This window comes from Schistocerca nitens, chromosome 8, assembly GCF_023898315.1.
Source record: "Schistocerca nitens isolate TAMUIC-IGC-003100 chromosome 8, iqSchNite1.1, whole genome shotgun sequence".
Classification (NCBI taxonomy): Eukaryota; Metazoa; Arthropoda; class Insecta; order Orthoptera; family Acrididae; genus Schistocerca; species Schistocerca nitens.
Window position 1 is genome coordinate 23,753,236 of NC_064621.1, and position 14,043 is coordinate 23,767,278.

At 49.1% G+C, this 14,043-nt stretch overlaps 22 non-coding genes across 22 annotated transcripts; all 22 read left to right on the forward strand.

Moving 5' to 3' along the window:
* The first annotated feature begins 2,923 nt into the window (after window positions 1-2,923).
* Trnar-ucg (transfer RNA arginine (anticodon UCG)) lies at window positions 2,924-2,996 on the forward strand. Its single transcript has one exon. It is a non-coding gene; the product is annotated as a tRNA-Arg (tRNA).
* Window positions 2,997-3,435: 439 nt separating this feature from the next.
* On the forward strand, window positions 3,436-3,508 carry Trnak-cuu (transfer RNA lysine (anticodon CUU)). Its single transcript has one exon. It is a non-coding gene; the product is annotated as a tRNA-Lys (tRNA).
* A 321-nt stretch (window positions 3,509-3,829) lies between these two features.
* Window positions 3,830-3,901, forward strand: Trnat-agu (transfer RNA threonine (anticodon AGU)). Its single transcript has one exon. It is a non-coding gene; the product is annotated as a tRNA-Thr (tRNA).
* A 554-nt stretch (window positions 3,902-4,455) lies between these two features.
* Trnar-ucg (transfer RNA arginine (anticodon UCG)) lies at window positions 4,456-4,528 on the forward strand. The gene has a single exon. It is a non-coding gene; the product is annotated as a tRNA-Arg (tRNA).
* Window positions 4,529-4,967: 439 nt separating this feature from the next.
* Trnak-cuu (transfer RNA lysine (anticodon CUU)) lies at window positions 4,968-5,040 on the forward strand. The gene has a single exon. It is a non-coding gene; the product is annotated as a tRNA-Lys (tRNA).
* Window positions 5,041-5,361: 321 nt separating this feature from the next.
* On the forward strand, window positions 5,362-5,433 carry Trnat-agu (transfer RNA threonine (anticodon AGU)). Its single transcript has one exon. It is a non-coding gene; the product is annotated as a tRNA-Thr (tRNA).
* Window positions 5,434-5,969: 536 nt separating this feature from the next.
* On the forward strand, window positions 5,970-6,042 carry Trnar-ucg (transfer RNA arginine (anticodon UCG)). The gene has a single exon. It is a non-coding gene; the product is annotated as a tRNA-Arg (tRNA).
* Window positions 6,043-6,481: 439 nt separating this feature from the next.
* Trnak-cuu (transfer RNA lysine (anticodon CUU)) lies at window positions 6,482-6,554 on the forward strand. Its single transcript has one exon. It is a non-coding gene; the product is annotated as a tRNA-Lys (tRNA).
* A 321-nt stretch (window positions 6,555-6,875) lies between these two features.
* Trnat-agu (transfer RNA threonine (anticodon AGU)) lies at window positions 6,876-6,947 on the forward strand. Its single transcript has one exon. It is a non-coding gene; the product is annotated as a tRNA-Thr (tRNA).
* Window positions 6,948-7,498: 551 nt separating this feature from the next.
* On the forward strand, window positions 7,499-7,571 carry Trnar-ucg (transfer RNA arginine (anticodon UCG)). Its single transcript has one exon. It is a non-coding gene; the product is annotated as a tRNA-Arg (tRNA).
* Window positions 7,572-8,010: 439 nt separating this feature from the next.
* On the forward strand, window positions 8,011-8,083 carry Trnak-cuu (transfer RNA lysine (anticodon CUU)). Its single transcript has one exon. It is a non-coding gene; the product is annotated as a tRNA-Lys (tRNA).
* Window positions 8,084-8,404: 321 nt separating this feature from the next.
* Trnat-agu (transfer RNA threonine (anticodon AGU)) lies at window positions 8,405-8,476 on the forward strand. The gene has a single exon. It is a non-coding gene; the product is annotated as a tRNA-Thr (tRNA).
* A 569-nt stretch (window positions 8,477-9,045) lies between these two features.
* Trnar-ucg (transfer RNA arginine (anticodon UCG)) lies at window positions 9,046-9,118 on the forward strand. The gene has a single exon. It is a non-coding gene; the product is annotated as a tRNA-Arg (tRNA).
* Window positions 9,119-9,557: 439 nt separating this feature from the next.
* On the forward strand, window positions 9,558-9,630 carry Trnak-cuu (transfer RNA lysine (anticodon CUU)). The gene has a single exon. It is a non-coding gene; the product is annotated as a tRNA-Lys (tRNA).
* Window positions 9,631-9,951: 321 nt separating this feature from the next.
* Trnat-agu (transfer RNA threonine (anticodon AGU)) lies at window positions 9,952-10,023 on the forward strand. Its single transcript has one exon. It is a non-coding gene; the product is annotated as a tRNA-Thr (tRNA).
* Window positions 10,024-10,601: 578 nt separating this feature from the next.
* Trnar-ucg (transfer RNA arginine (anticodon UCG)) lies at window positions 10,602-10,674 on the forward strand. The gene has a single exon. It is a non-coding gene; the product is annotated as a tRNA-Arg (tRNA).
* Window positions 10,675-11,113: 439 nt separating this feature from the next.
* Trnak-cuu (transfer RNA lysine (anticodon CUU)) lies at window positions 11,114-11,186 on the forward strand. The gene has a single exon. It is a non-coding gene; the product is annotated as a tRNA-Lys (tRNA).
* A 321-nt stretch (window positions 11,187-11,507) lies between these two features.
* Window positions 11,508-11,579, forward strand: Trnat-agu (transfer RNA threonine (anticodon AGU)). Its single transcript has one exon. It is a non-coding gene; the product is annotated as a tRNA-Thr (tRNA).
* Window positions 11,580-12,118: 539 nt separating this feature from the next.
* Trnar-ucg (transfer RNA arginine (anticodon UCG)) lies at window positions 12,119-12,191 on the forward strand. The gene has a single exon. It is a non-coding gene; the product is annotated as a tRNA-Arg (tRNA).
* Window positions 12,192-12,630: 439 nt separating this feature from the next.
* On the forward strand, window positions 12,631-12,703 carry Trnak-cuu (transfer RNA lysine (anticodon CUU)). Its single transcript has one exon. It is a non-coding gene; the product is annotated as a tRNA-Lys (tRNA).
* Window positions 12,704-13,024: 321 nt separating this feature from the next.
* On the forward strand, window positions 13,025-13,096 carry Trnat-agu (transfer RNA threonine (anticodon AGU)). Its single transcript has one exon. It is a non-coding gene; the product is annotated as a tRNA-Thr (tRNA).
* A 539-nt stretch (window positions 13,097-13,635) lies between these two features.
* Window positions 13,636-13,708, forward strand: Trnar-ucg (transfer RNA arginine (anticodon UCG)). The gene has a single exon. It is a non-coding gene; the product is annotated as a tRNA-Arg (tRNA).
* Window positions 13,709-14,043: the final 335 nt, after the last annotated feature.

Here is a 14,043-nt window from a genome sequence, read left to right on the forward strand (position 1 = left end):
CTTACAGCAAAGAAACGCCGGGACTGGCGTCAGACATGCACACGCCTCAACTCCACCCTCCCTGTCAACTCCTCCAAGTACTGGTCAGCCTTCCACCGCCTTACTGGTAGCCATCCCACCCCGCATTACCCCATCCTCCATGATGATCGCCCTTTTCCTGACAACCTCAGTAAGGCTAACCATTTTGCTTCCCACCTATCCGAGGTCTTCTCCATTCCTGACGATCCCCATTTTGATTACTCCCTCTTCCCCACTGTCCTTGACCGCACTGACACCTCGGTCCCCCCGCTCGCCCCTAGCTTCCAGTACTTGGATCGGCTACCCCCCTCCGACATCAACACTCCCATCACCATGCAAGACATCACACTCGTCCTCCGCTCCAAACGCAACACCGCCCCTGGTCATGATGGCGTCACCTACCGTCACCTCAAGGAATCCCCTCCATCCTTCCTGTCTGTCCTTGCTACCCTGTACAATGTCCTCCTCTCCACTGGATTTTACCCTGACCTGTGGAAGACTTCCCGTGTCCTGCTGTTCCCTAAGCCTAACAAACCCCCCTCTGCTACCTCTTCCTATCGTCCCATCTGCCTCACCTCCGTGTTCAGTAAGGTCTTTGAGGCCATCCTCTCTCGCCGTATCCACTGCCACCTTAACCAGCACCGCCTCCTTCCTCTTACCCAATGTGGCTTCCGGCCTTCCTTCTCTGCTGACGACCAGCTCCTTAACCTTACCCATCTTCTTTCCCTCCAACTTAACTCCCGTCGCTCTGCTATCTTTGTTTCCCTTGACCTCCAGAACGCCTATGACCGTGTCTGGCATCCCGGGCTCCTTTTCAAACTCCAGACCTATGCTCTCCCCATCAACTTCGTCCGTCTCGTTGCTTCCTTCCTCTCCCATCGTCCCTCCTATGTGACTATCCACAATTCCAACTCCCGTACTTTCTACCCCTCTGCCGGCGTGCCCCAAGGTTCTGTCCTTTCCCCTCTCCTCTATCTCCTGTACACTGCTGATATGCCCAAACCTCCCCCTCCTGTTCATCTTCTCCAGTTCGCTGATGACACCGCCTTCCTAGCCCTTTATCCTACCCTTCAACGGTCCCAACGTACTCTCCAAACCCACATTGACCAATTCACCGCTTGGTGCAACCAGTGGTTCCTCCGTGTTAATCCCTCCAAGACCCAGGCGATCATCATAGGCCGCACCACCCGTTCCTTCCGCCTCCATGATTTCTACCTCACCATTTATGGCCGTCCTATCCACCTCACTCCTACCCTCAAATACCTTGGCCTCACCCTCGACCGCCACCTCACTTGGACTCCCCATCTCCTTACCATCCAAAACAAAGCTCACCACCGCCTCCGCCTCCTGAAACTCCTGTCCGGCCGGACGTGGGGTCTGCATCCTTCTACCATCCTCCACACCTACAAATCCATGATCCGCCCCATCCTTTGTTATGCCAGCATCGCTTGGATTTCCGCCCCTCCCCGGTTCTATAACGCCCTCCAAATCCTCGAACGCCATGCGCTCCGCCTCGCCTTCCGCATCCGCCTTCCGTCCCCCACGCGCATCCTCTATGACCTCATCCCCTTCCCCCACCTTCTCCTTTTCCTTGAACACATCCGCACCCTCTATGTTGTCCGTCGCCTTGATCCCCCTCACCCCCTGGTGTCTCCCTTCCTCTCCACTCCCGACCAGTTGCCGCGCCTTTACCGTTGTGTCCCTCCCTCTCTCCATCTCCACACCCTCCATCTCCTTTCCCAACACAACTTCCACCGTCTACCGCTCCCGGATGATGAGCTTCGCCCTGACATCTACCCTTCCTACCAACTCTAACCCCCTCTTCCTGCCTCCTCCTCGGGGCTCCCTCTCCTCCCCCTGCCTCCTTCTGAGCGGATTTCCCCTCCCCCTCCATCTCCTGTGCCTTCTTTCAGTGTCTCTGCGCTCCCTCCTGCCCTGTCTTCCCTTTTCCTCTCCCGCCCCATGTGTCTCCTGCCTCTTCGTGAACCCACGGTTACTCCTCCTCCCTTCCTCCCGCCGCTTCCCCAGCTGCCCCATGCTCTCCCCTCCTTTTCCATCCTCTCTGCCCTTTCCCTCGGCAGGTCCCACCTGGTAGTTTTATTCTTCGTCGTGTGTGCTCCGAGTGGGTTTTAAGTGTGTTGTTTCGGAGTGTTTTTAATACTGTGGCCGACTTTTAACCTGTGCCTGTGGATCTAGTGACTTCCATGTGTTTTAAGAATCACCAATTGTGTTTTTTAACTTTCTGGTGACTTTTTTTAACTGTCCCCAATGAACGTCTACATATCAGTGTATTTTTACCTCCATTTTCTCCCCTTATATTGCTTTATGTTCCCCTTTTTTACCTCCTTATGTATGTATTATTTTATTCTTGTTTTAATTGTCCTGTCACTCGGCTGAAGAGCGGCGGATTGTGCTGCTGACAGCCCTCCCCTGCCCATATGGGGCTGGGGAATGAAATCACAATAAAGAAAAAAAAAAAAAAAAAAAAAACTGCTGCTTTTGGGAGTCTCCGGAGAATGCCGACGTGAAATACTTAGTTCTTGTGATGTATTTTCTACCCCTGATAGAGACCCTCGCGGTTGTCGTCGTCGTCGTCGTCGTCGTCGTCGTCGTCGGCGGCGCCGCCGCCGCTTTGGTAATAGCGGCAACTCGCCATTGTATCTCATAGGGTGAGGTACGTTCTACAACCGACTGAGATGGCACTAAGCGATTGAAGCTGATTTGCAAGCTCTTGTTTGATGAGCGTCATAAGGGCTTGAATGTAACTTGCGATGGGACACAGCAAGAAGTAGCGTCGCATTTTTAGTACTGAAATTGGAGAATTGCGTCAAAGATGGTAAATTCATTCCGGGAAGTGCACAAATGGCGATAATGAGGTGTGTTTGGGGAAGCGTATTGCGCCAGTGACCGTGTGGCCTAATGGATAAGGCGTCGGACTTCGGATCCGAAGATTGCAGGTTCGAATCCTGTCACGGTCGAGTTTTTCCAGTTCTGCAAAAGATGCATGCTGTTTTACTGTGTTGTTTGAGTACTACAAAACTAGTTGAAAGTTGCTGCTGTCCGCTTCCTGGCTGCAAACCGGCGTCTACCTGAAGCTCAAGCAAGACAAGGGTGATCTGTAGCGAAATTTTCGGCACAGTGCCGTTCAGGAGAGTTTTTGTTGGAACTACTGCGTCTGATTCAGGGCCCAAGAGCTACGCCACAGGCGTCTGCGCACAGTCGAGCATGTGTGTTGAATAATGGTGCTGATAGCCACGTATCATTTGAAGCAGATTTGATGCCTTTCGGAGACAATTTTTCATTGAATAGGATTGTAGCTCATTTGTGGCAGCAGGAAATAAGCTGTAGTCAAAAGGATCTTCCATAGATGGTCGCAGGTCCCATCAGTATTGTATGGCTCGTAAAGCATTGTGTGGAGCCCGGCTAGCTCAGTCGGTAGAGCATGAGACTCTTAATCTCAGGGTCGCGGGTTCGAGCCCCACGCTGGGCGGCGCAAAATTTTGTGTCTACGCGGATGCAACCTGCGCCCCTCTCGTGAGCCTTGCGTAATGAACGTAACGGGTTACGACGATGCCTAGCTTCTTATGAATATCAGAGGAATGGTATTTGAAGCTGAAAGTAACTCTGAAATGAAATAAATGTGTTGTTTTGGAATTTTAGGTGTACATCGATATCGTGTGAGATGTGTAGGAAAGCAGCAGCTGTGGTAGCTAAATGCAAATAATGGTCGCTAATGCGGTGCGTTTCCAGCTGAAGATCTCCGATTCACTAGTCCATAAGAACAAAGTACCCGAAAAGCGCGCTAGGAGGCGCCTCCTTAGCTCAGTGGCAGAGCGCTGGTCTAGTAAACCAGAGGTCGTGAGTTCGATCCTCACAGGAGGCAAATGAATTTTGTAAAAGCCCCTCCCACCGTGGCCCTTTCGAAAAAAGCGGTCAAGGATGAAACAAATTATAAATGGGTGCGGTATTTAAGAAATGCTCTCGCAAATGAATAGTGCGAATGGTGCTATTAAAGTAGGCACCAGAAACTGCTGCTTTTGGGAGTCTCCGGAGAATGCCGACGTGAAATACTTAGTTCTTGTGATGTATTTTCTACCCCTGATAGAGACCCTCGCGGTTGTCGTCGTCGTCGTCGTCGTCGTCGTCGTCGGCGCCGCCGCCGCTTTGGTAATAGCGGCAACTCGCCATTGTATCTCATAGGGTGAGGTACGTTCTACAACCGACTGAGATGGCACTAAGCGATTGAAGCTGATTTGCAAGCTCTTGTTTGATGAGCGTCATAAGGGCTTGAATGTAACTTGCGATGGGACACAGCAAGAAGTAGCGTCGCATTTTTAGTACTGAAATTGGAGAATTGCGTCAAAGATGGTAAATTCATTCCGGGAAGTGCACAAATGGCGATAATGAGGTGTGTTTGGGGAAGCGTATTGCGCCAGTGACCGTGTGGCCTAATGGATAAGGCGTCGGACTTCGGATCCGAAGATTGCAGGTTCGAATCCTGTCACGGTCGAGTTTTTCCAGTTCTGCAAAAGATGCATGCTGTTTTACTGTGTTGTTTGAGTACTACAAAACTAGTTGAAAGTTGCTGCTGTCCGCTTCCTGGCTGCAAACCGGCGTCTACCTGAAGCTCAAGCAAGACAAGGGTGATCTGTAGCGAAATTTTCGGCACAGTGCCGTTCAGGAGAGTTTTTGTTGGAACTACTGCGTCTGATTCAGGGCCCAAGAGCTACGCCACAGGCGTCTGCGCACAGTCGAGCATGTGTGTTGAATAATGGTGCTGATAGCCACGTATCATTTGAAGCAGATTTGATGCCTTTCGGAGACAATTTTTCATTGAATAGGATTGTAGCTCATTTGTGGCAGCAGGAAATAAGCTGTAGTCAAAAGGATCTTCCATAGATGGTCGCAGGTCCCATCAGTATTGTATGGCTCGTAAAGCATTGTGTGGAGCCCGGCTAGCTCAGTCGGTAGAGCATGAGACTCTTAATCTCAGGGTCGTGGGTTCGAGCCCCACGCTGGGCGGCGCAAAATTTTGTGTCTACGCGGATGCAACCTGCGCCCCTCTCGTGAGCCTTGCGTAATGAACGTAACGGGTTACGACGATGCCTAGCTTCTTATGAATATCAGAGGAATGGTATTTGAAGCTGAAAGTAACTCTGAAATGAAATAAATGTGTTGTTTTGGAATTTTAGGTGTACATCGATATCGTGTGAGATGTGTAGGAAAGCAGCAGCTGTGGTAGCTAAATGCAAATAATGGTCGCTAATGCGGTGCGTTTCCAGCTGAAGATCTCCGATTCACTAGTCCATAAGAACAAAGTACCCGAAAAGCGCGCTAGGAGGCGCCTCCTTAGCTCAGTGGCAGAGCGCTGGTCTAGTAAACCAGAGGTCGTGAGTTCGATCCTCACAGGAGGCAAATGAATTTTGTAAAAGCCCCTCCCACCGTGGCCCTTTCGAAAAAAGCGGTCAAGGATGAAACAAATTATAAATGGGTGCGGTATTTAAGAAATGCTCTCGCAAATGAATAGTGCGAATGGTGCTATTAAAGTAGGCACCAGAAACTGCTGCTTTTGGGAGTCTCCGGAGAATGCCGACGTGAAATACTTAGTTCTTGTGATGTATTTTCTACCCCTGATAGAGACCCTCGCGGTTGTCGTCGTCGTCGGCGCCGCCGCCGCTTTGGTAATAGCGGCAACTCGCCATTGTATCTCATAGGGTGAGGTACGTTCTACAACCGACTGAGATGGCACTAAGCGATTGAAGCTGATTTGCAAGCTCTTGTTTGATGAGCGTCATAAGGGCTTGAATGTAACTTGCGATGGGACACAGCAAGAAGTAGCGTCGCATTTTTAGTACTGAAATTGGAGAATTGCGTCAAAGATGGTAAATTCATTCCGGGAAGTGCACAAATGGCGATAATGAGGTGTGTTTGGGGAAGCGTATTGCGCCAGTGACCGTGTGGCCTAATGGATAAGGCGTCGGACTTCGGATCCGAAGATTGCAGGTTCGAATCCTGTCACGGTCGAGTTTTTCCAGTTCTGCAAAAGATGCATGCTGTTTTACTGTGTTGTTTGAGTACTACAAAACTAGTTGAAAGTTGCTGCTGTCCGCTTCCTGGCTGCAAACCGGCGTCTACCTGAAGCTCAAGCAAGACAAGGGTGATCTGTAGCGAAATTTTCGGCACAGTGCCGTTCAGGAGAGTTTTTGTTGGAACTACTGCGTCTGATTCAGGGCCCAAGAGCTACGCCACAGGCGTCTGCGCACAGTCGAGCATGTGTGTTGAATAATGGTGCTGATAGCCACGTATCATTTGAAGCAGATTTGATGCCTTTCGGAGACAATTTTTCATTGAATAGGATTGTAGCTCATTTGTGGCAGCAGGAAATAAGCTGTAGTCAAAAGGATCTTCCATAGATGGTCGCAGGTCCCATCAGTATTGTATGGCTCGTAAAGCATTGTGTGGAGCCCGGCTAGCTCAGTCGGTAGAGCATGAGACTCTTAATCTCAGGGTCGTGGGTTCGAGCCCCACGCTGGGCGGCGCAAAATTTTGTGTCTACGCGGATGCAACCTGCGCCCCTCTCGTGAGCCTTGCGTAATGAACGTAACGGGTTACGACGATGCCTAGCTTCTTATGAATATCAGAGGAATGGTATTTGAAGCTGAAAGTAACTCTGAAATGAAATAAATGTGTTGTTTTGGAATTTTAGGTGTACATCGATATCGTGTGAGATGTGTAGGAAAGCAGCAGCTGTGGTAGCTAAATGCAAATAATGGTCGCTAATGCGGTGCGTTTCCAGCTGAAGATCTCCGATTCACTAGTCCATAAGAACAAAGTACCCGAAAAGCGCGCTAGGAGGCGCCTCCTTAGCTCAGTGGCAGAGCGCTGGTCTAGTAAACCAGAGGTCGTGAGTTCGATCCTCACAGGAGGCAAATGAATTTTGTAAAAGCCCCTCCCACCGTGGCCCTTTCGAAAAAAGCGGTCAAGGATGAAACAAATTATAAATGGGTGCGGTATTTAAGAAATGCTCTCGCAAATGAATAGTGCGAATGGTGCTATTAAAGTAGGCACCAGAAACTGCTGCTTTTGGGAGTCTCCGGAGAATGCCGACGTGAAATACTTAGTTCTTGTGATGTATTTTCTACCCCTGATAGAGACCCTCGCGGTTGTCGTCGTCGTCGTCGTCGTCGTCGTCGGCGCCGCCGCCGCTTTGGTAATAGCGGCAACTCGCCATTGTATCTCATAGGGTGAGGTACGTTCTACAACCGACTGAGATGGCACTAAGCGATTGAAGCTGATTTGCAAGCTCTTGTTTGATGAGCGTCATAAGGGCTTGAATGTAACTTGCGATGGGACACAGCAAGAAGTAGCGTCGCATTTTTAGTACTGAAATTGGAGAATTGCGTCAAAGATGGTAAATTCATTCCGGGAAGTGCACAAATGGCGATAATGAGGTGTGTTTGGGGAAGCGTATTGCGCCAGTGACCGTGTGGCCTAATGGATAAGGCGTCGGACTTCGGATCCGAAGATTGCAGGTTCGAATCCTGTCACGGTCGAGTTTTTCCAGTTCTGCAAAAGATGCATGCTGTTTTACTGTGTTGTTTGAGTACTACAAAACTAGTTGAAAGTTGCTGCTGTCCGCTTCCTGGCTGCAAACCGGCGTCTACCTGAAGCTCAAGCAAGACAAGGGTGATCTGTAGCGAAATTTTCGGCACAGTGCCGTTCAGGAGAGTTTTTGTTGGAACTACTGCGTCTGATTCAGGGCCCAAGAGCTACGCCACAGGCGTCTGCGCACAGTCGAGCATGTGTGTTGAATAATGGTGCTGATAGCCACGTATCATTTGAAGCAGATTTGATGCCTTTCGGAGACAATTTTTCATTGAATAGGATTGTAGCTCATTTGTGGCAGCAGGAAATAAGCTGTAGTCAAAAGGATCTTCCATAGATGGTCGCAGGTCCCATCAGTATTGTATGGCTCGTAAAGCATTGTGTGGAGCCCGGCTAGCTCAGTCGGTAGAGCATGAGACTCTTAATCTCAGGGTCGTGGGTTCGAGCCCCACGCTGGGCGGCGCAAAATTTTGTGTCTACGCGGATGCAACCTGCGCCCCTCTCGTGAGCCTTGCGTAATGAACGTAACGGGTTACGACGATGCCTAGCTTCTTATGAATATCAGAGGAATGGTATTTGAAGCTGAAAGTAACTCTGAAATGAAATAAATGTGTTGTTTTGGAATTTTAGGTGTACATCGATATCGTGTGAGATGTGTAGGAAAGCAGCAGCTGTGGTAGCTAAATGCAAATAATGGTCGCTAATGCGGTGCGTTTCCAGCTGAAGATCTCCGATTCACTAGTCCATAAGAACAAAGTACCCGAAAAGCGCGCTAGGAGGCGCCTCCTTAGCTCAGTGGCAGAGCGCTGGTCTAGTAAACCAGAGGTCGTGAGTTCGATCCTCACAGGAGGCAAATGAATTTTGTAAAAGCCCCTCCCACCGTGGCCCTTTCGAAAAAAGCGGTCAAGGATGAAACAAATTATAAATGGGTGCGGTATTTAAGAAATGCTCTCGCAAATGAATAGTGCGAATGGTGCTATTAAAGTAGGCACCAGAAACTGCTGCTTTTGGGAGTCTCCGGAGAATGCCGACGTGAAATACTTAGTTCTTGTGATGTATTTTCTACCCCTGATAGAGACCCTCGCGGTTGTCGTCGTCGTCGTCGTCGTCGTCGTCGTCGTCGTCGTCGTCGTCGGCGCCGCCGCCGCTTTGGTAATAGCGGCAACTCGCCATTGTATCTCATAGGGTGAGGTACGTTCTACAACCGACTGAGATGGCACTAAGCGATTGAAGCTGATTTGCAAGCTCTTGTTTGATGAGCGTCATAAGGGCTTGAATGTAACTTGCGATGGGACACAGCAAGAAGTAGCGTCGCATTTTTAGTACTGAAATTGGAGAATTGCGTCAAAGATGGTAAATTCATTCCGGGAAGTGCACAAATGGCGATAATGAGGTGTGTTTGGGGAAGCGTATTGCGCCAGTGACCGTGTGGCCTAATGGATAAGGCGTCGGACTTCGGATCCGAAGATTGCAGGTTCGAATCCTGTCACGGTCGAGTTTTTCCAGTTCTGCAAAAGATGCATGCTGTTTTACTGTGTTGTTTGAGTACTACAAAACTAGTTGAAAGTTGCTGCTGTCCGCTTCCTGGCTGCAAACCGGCGTCTACCTGAAGCTCAAGCAAGACAAGGGTGATCTGTAGCGAAATTTTCGGCACAGTGCCGTTCAGGAGAGTTTTTGTTGGAACTACTGCGTCTGATTCAGGGCCCAAGAGCTACGCCACAGGCGTCTGCGCACAGTCGAGCATGTGTGTTGAATAATGGTGCTGATAGCCACGTATCATTTGAAGCAGATTTGATGCCTTTCGGAGACAATTTTTCATTGAATAGGATTGTAGCTCATTTGTGGCAGCAGGAAATAAGCTGTAGTCAAAAGGATCTTCCATAGATGGTCGCAGGTCCCATCAGTATTGTATGGCTCGTAAAGCATTGTGTGGAGCCCGGCTAGCTCAGTCGGTAGAGCATGAGACTCTTAATCTCAGGGTCGTGGGTTCGAGCCCCACGCTGGGCGGCGCAAAATTTTGTGTCTACGCGGATGCAACCTGCGCCCCTCTCGTGAGCCTTGCGTAATGAACGTAACGGGTTACGACGATGCCTAGCTTCTTATGAATATCAGAGGAATGGTATTTGAAGCTGAAAGTAACTCTGAAATGAAATAAATGTGTTGTTTTGGAATTTTAGGTGTACATCGATATCGTGTGAGATGTGTAGGAAAGCAGCAGCTGTGGTAGCTAAATGCAAATAATGGTCGCTAATGCGGTGCGTTTCCAGCTGAAGATCTCCGATTCACTAGTCCATAAGAACAAAGTACCCGAAAAGCGCGCTAGGAGGCGCCTCCTTAGCTCAGTGGCAGAGCGCTGGTCTAGTAAACCAGAGGTCGTGAGTTCGATCCTCACAGGAGGCAAATGAATTTTGTAAAAGCCCCTCCCACCGTGGCCCTTTCGAAAAAAGCGGTCAAGGATGAAACAAATTATAAATGGGTGCGGTATTTAAGAAATGCTCTCGCAAATGAATAGTGCGAATGGTGCTATTAAAGTAGGCACCAGAAACTGCTGCTTTTGGGAGTCTCCGGAGAATGCCGACGTGAAATACTTAGTTCTTGTGATGTATTTTCTACCCCTGATAGAGACCGTCGCGGTTGTCGTCGTCGTCGTCGTCGTCGTCGTCGTCGTCGTCGTCGTCGTCGTCGTCGGCGCCGCCGCCGCCGCTTTGGTAATAGCGGCAACTCGCCATTGTATCTCATAGGGTGAGGTACGTTCTACAACCGACTGAGATGGCACTAAGCGATTGAAGCTGATTTGCAAGCTCTTGTTTGATGAGCGTCATAAGGGCTTGAATGTAACTTGCGATGGGACACAGCAAGAAGTAGCGTCGCATTTTTAGTACTGAAATTGGAGAATTGCGTCAAAGATGGTAAATTCATTCCGGGAAGTGCACAAATGGCGATAATGAGGTGTGTTTGGGGAAGCGTATTGCGCCAGTGACCGTGTGGCCTAATGGATAAGGCGTCGGACTTCGGATCCGAAGATTGCAGGTTCGAATCCTGTCACGGTCGAGTTTTTCCAGTTCTGCAAAAGATGCATGCTGTTTTACTGTGTTGTTTGAGTACTACAAAACTAGTTGAAAGTTGCTGCTGTCCGCTTCCTGGCTGCAAACCGGCGTCTACCTGAAGCTCAAGCAAGACAAGGGTGATCTGTAGCGAAATTTTCGGCACAGTGCCGTTCAGGAGAGTTTTTGTTGGAACTACTGCGTCTGATTCAGGGCCCAAGAGCTACGCCACAGGCGTCTGCGCACAGTCGAGCATGTGTGTTGAATAATGGTGCTGATAGCCACGTATCATTTGAAGCAGATTTGATGCCTTTCGGAGACAATTTTTCATTGAATAGGATTGTAGCTCATTTGTGGCAGCAGGAAATAAGCTGTAGTCAAAAGGATCTTCCATAGATGGTCGCAGGTCCCATCAGTATTGTATGGCTCGTAAAGCATTGTGTGGAGCCCGGCTAGCTCAGTCGGTAGAGCATGAGACTCTTAATCTCAGGGTCGTGGGTTCGAGCCCCACGCTGGGCGGCGCAAAATTTTGTGTCTACGCGGATGCAACCTGCGCCCCTCTCGTGAGCCTTGCGTAATGAACGTAACGGGTTACGACGATGCCTAGCTTCTTATGAATATCAGAGGAATGGTAACTGAAGCTGAAAGTAACTCTGAAATGAAATAAATGTGTTGTTTTGGAATTTTAGGTGTACATCGATATCGTGTGAGATGTGTAGGAAAGCAGCAGCTGTGGTAGCTAAATGCAAATAATGGTCGCTAATGCGGTGCGTTTCCAGCTGAAGATCTCCGATTCACTAGTCCATAAGAACAAAGTACCCGAAAAGCGCGCTAGGAGGCGCCTCCTTAGCTAAGTGGCAGAGCGCTGGTCTAGTAAACCAGAGGTCGTGAGTTCGATCCTCACAGGAGGCAAATGAATTTTGTAAAAGCCCCTCCCACCGTGGCCCTTTCGAAAAAAGCGGTCAAGGATGAAACAAATTATAAATGGGTGCGGTATTTAAGAAATGCTCTCGCAAATGAATAGTGCGAATGGTGCTATTAAAGTAGGCACCAGAAACTGCTGCTTTTGGGAGTCTCCGGAGAATGCCGACGTGAAATACTTAGTTCTTGTGATGTATTTTCTACCCCTGATAGAGACCCTCGCGGTTGTCGTCGTCGTCGTCGGCGCCGCCGCCGCTTTGGTAATAGCGGCAACTCGCCATTGTATCTCATAGGGTGAGGTACGTTCTACAACCGACTGAGATGGCACTAAGCGATTGAAGCTGATTTGCAAGCTCTTGTTTGATGAGCGTCATAAGGGCTTGAATGTAACTTGCGATGGGACACAGCAAGAAGTAGCGTCGCATTTTTAGTACTGAAATTGGAGAATTGCGTCAAAGATGGTAAATTCATTCCGGGAAGTGCACAAATGGCGATAATGAGGTGTGTTTGGGGAAGCGTATTGCGCCAGTGACCGTGTGGCCTAATGGATAAGGCGTCGGACTTCGGATCCGAAGATTGCAGGTTCGAATCCTGTCACGGTCGAGTTTTTCCAGTTCTGCAAAAGATGCATGCTGTTTTACTGTGTTGTTTGAGTACTACAAAACTAGTTGAAAGTTGCTGCTGTCCGCTTCCTGGCTGCAAACCGGCGTCTACCTGAAGCTCAAGCAAGACAAGGGTGATCTGTAGCGAAATTTTCGGCACAGTGCCGTTCAGGAGAGTTTTTGTTGGAACTACTGCGTCTGATTCAGGGCCCAAGAGCTACGCCACAGGCGTCTGCGCACAGTCGAGCATGTGTGTTGAATAATGGTGCTGATAGCCACGTATCATTTGAAGCAGATTTGATGCCTTTCGGAGACAATTTTTCATTGAATAGGATTGTAGCTCATTTGTGGCAGCAGGAAATAAGCTGTAGTCAAAAGGATCTTCCATAGATGGTCGCAGGTCCCATCAGTATTGTATGGCTCGAAAAGCATTGTGTGGAGCCCGGCTAGCTCAGTCGGTAGAGCATGAGACTCTTAATCTCAGGGTCGTGGGTTCGAGCCCCACGCTGGGCGGCGCAAAATTTTGTGTCTACGCGGATGCAACCTGCGCCCCTCTCGTGAGCCTTGCGTAATGAACGTAACGGGTTACGACGATGCCTAGCTTCTTATGAATATCAGAGGAATGGTATTTGAAGCTGAAAGTAACTCTGAAATGAAATAAATGTGTTGTTTTGGAATTTTAGGTGTACATCGATATCGTGTGAGATGTGTAGGAAAGCAGCAGCTGTGGTAGCTAAATGCAAATAATGGTCGCTAATGCGGTGCGTTTCCAGCTGAAGATCTCCGATTCACTAGTCCATAAGAACAAAGTACCCGAAAAGCGCGCTAGGAGGCGCCTCCTTAGCTCAGTGGCAGAGCGCTGGTCTAGTAAACCAGAGGTCGTGAGTTCGATCCTCACAGGAGGCAAATGAATTTTGTAAAAGCCCCTCCCACCGTGGCCCTTTCGAAAAAAGCGGTCAAGGATGAAACAAATTATAAATGGGTGCGGTATTTAAGAAATGCTCTCGCAAATGAATAGTGCGAATGGTGCTATTAAAGTAGGCACCAGAAACTGCTGCTTTTGGGAGTCTCCGGAGAATGCCGACGTGAAATACTTAGTTCTTGTGATGTATTTTCTACCCCTGATAGAGACCCTCGCGGTTGTCGTCGTCGTCGTCGGCGCCGCCGCCGCTTTGGTAATAGCGGCAACTCGCCATTGTATCTCATAGGGTGAGGTACGTTCTACAACCGACTGAGATGGCACTAAGCGATTGAAGCTGATTTGCAAGCTCTTGTTTGATGAGCGTCATAAGGGCTTGAATGTAACTTGCGATGGGACACAGCAAGAAGTAGCGTCGCATTTTTAGTACTGAAATTGGAGAATTGCGTCAAAGATGGTAAATTCATTCCGGGAAGTGCACAAATGGCGATAATGAGGTGTGTTTGGGGAAGCGTATTGCGCCAGTGACCGTGTGGCCTAATGGATAAGGCGTCGGACTTCGGATCCGAAGATTGCAGGTTCGAATCCTGTCACGGTCGAGTTTTTCCAGTTCTGCAAAAGATGCATGCTGTTTTACTGTGTTGTTTGAGTACTACAAAACTAGTTGAAAGTTGCTGCTGTCCGCTTCCTGGCTGCAAACCGGCGTCTACCTGAAGCTCAAGCAAGACAAGGGTGATCTGTAGCGAAATTTTCGGCACAGTGCCGTTCAGGAGAGTTTTTGTTGGAACTACTGCGTCTGATTCAGGGCCCAAGAGCTACGCCACAGGCGTCTGCGCACAGTCGAGCATGTGTGTTGAATAATGGTGCTGATAGCCACGTATCATTTGAAGCAGATTTGATGCCTTTCGGAGACAATTTTTCATTGAATAGGATT